The sequence below is a fragment of the Nymphaea colorata genome, unplaced genomic scaffold (assembly GCF_008831285.2).
Source record: "Nymphaea colorata isolate Beijing-Zhang1983 unplaced genomic scaffold, ASM883128v2 scaffold0234, whole genome shotgun sequence".
In the NCBI taxonomy this organism is placed as follows: domain Eukaryota; kingdom Viridiplantae; phylum Streptophyta; class Magnoliopsida; order Nymphaeales; family Nymphaeaceae; genus Nymphaea; species Nymphaea colorata.
The window spans coordinates 22,501-24,789 of NW_022204740.1; positions in this window are offsets into that span (position 1 = coordinate 22,501).

Sequence of the window (2,289 nt, forward strand, 5' to 3'; positions counted from 1 at the left end):
CGAAAGAGAATCCAGTGCCTCTTGGTCGTGCTGAATAGGACGAACCGGCCTCCGTTGTTTGCTTCGGAACAAAACAATTAGAATTAGGCTCGGTCAACTGGAATGTGTATTATCCATATAAGAGATATTCCAATTGAGAAGATCTATCGACCTGAGACGAAGAGAAAGGTCTATCTATTTGATTGAGTTATTCAGTTAAACCAATGATTCGTTATTGGAGCAGATAGCAACAACCATTTCATCGGACATGCGCATTTTTGATTTTCCAATGGATTTACATGTTTCATTAATGGAAATTGTTTGATGTAGTGAGTAATAGGTTCTGGTTGTTCGCCGTTCCAGAATTCTTGTTTAGGCAGTTCATACCATCCATACATAGTGTTTGATCTAAGATTTCAATTGTTCCATGTTTCAGCAGTAGCATATTGCTCCATGGAGCTAAGGTCCAAAATATGGAATAAACAAGTGTTTCCACGACTCTACCACCCGGTCAATTCTGTTCCACTTAATCCCTCTTTCACGGCCACATATCTTTCCGGCTAAGGAATGGGAAATCTTTCTCCTGGTGCATGAATCAAATGTTTCATTTCATCCGGGAAAAGCCATCTCTTTCTCAACAATGTCTTTGTCATTTGATCCAATAGCGTTCCGTTATTAGATAGGAACAGATTTGATAAATACTGATAACTCTCGGATAGAGTATTAGAACGGAAAGATCCATTAGATAATGAACTATTAGTATTAGTTCTAAGCCATCTCTGGCGATGAATCAACAATTCGAAGTGCTTTTCTTGCGTATTCTTGATCAACCAGCGTTGATATATAGATGTAGGAGAATTTGTTTGGGAAGTAATAAGTCCCTTTGACATCTCTTCATCTGCAAAAGATTCTCGACGTGAAAACACAGAGACAAAGGGCTGATCTTTGAATAGGAAAAAGAATTGATCTGCAGGGTCCCAAATGAATTGGCTTATTCGAAAAAACCCTTGTTCTTTGGAAGATCTATCTCGTGTCTGGTACTGCACGGTTCCACTCCGCAAGAACTCCGAATCATTCTCTTGAAGCTTATCCTCTTTATGATAAATGATCCGCTTGTCCCGAAATGACCTGACCCAATAGGGAAATCCCAATTTATTGGGCCTTTCGATAAATCAAATAGATTGCCATGAGGGCGCCATAGTCTAGGAGCCCAAACTATGTGATTGAATAAATCCTCATCCTCCTTTATCTGTTGCAGGTCGAGGGTTCCTTCTCCTTCCCTTCTTCAAACCCCGATTCGTATTTTTCATATAGAAATCTCTGATCAACGATAGAACAAGATCCATTTTGCATCATATCTAACTGATTCCTTGGTTCGGACCGAAGAAGCAATGTCACTCGATCATTATCAAACTGACTGCATTCTGTCCGTGAGTATCCCACAGAGCGCTTTCTAATAGGCCATGAACTAGATCAGAATCATTCTCAACGAATCCATAAGAAGTGATCCAATTTTGTTCATCGGGTCCCCAAAGATCTTGAGCGACCGATCCGGCAGAACAACTCAAAAGATAAAGAAGTATCGTTAATTTCTTCATGCTCGTTCCAAGTTCGAAGTACCATTTGGACAAATAAGAATCCCCTTCCTTACATGATTTCTTCTTCATATAGATAGATATAGGATCTATGGAGCAATTACTTAGAAGTACATTTTGTGCAACAGCCCTTCCTATCTGATAGAAAAGGATCTCATGATACTGAACGGATCTTACCTGGGATCGCAAATCCCAAGTTTGTCTATGAAGAGCTGATCTAATTGTATTAGTGTCTATAATTGATTTCTTTTGTGTAATACTAATTGATAGGACCTCATTGGTAAGTGCTACAAGATCTCGTGCATTGGAACCCATGGTTATGGATCCGAATCCATTAGTATGGGACATTTCTTTTCCAAGCGGAATCCCCTAGTATATGAAAGAATGAAAAAGTGCTTTCGTTGTTGTGGAATAAGAAGCCTTCGTATCTTAATGCATGTATTTGATTTATTCGGAGCTATTAGAGCGGGATCCACTTTTGGGGAATATGAGTCGAAGCAATAACAAGAATATTTCTAGTGGAACATCTTTCACAATCCCTGGGGAGATGGTTCACTAATAGACCGAGGGATAAGTAATTCGACTCATTCACATAAAGATCATGAATGTTTGGAATCCATATTATGCAAGGAGACATTGCTTTTGCTAATTCTAATGGAAGGGTGATCTCAAATTGGTCTATTTTCGGCGTCATATACATAGTTAGCACATTCGG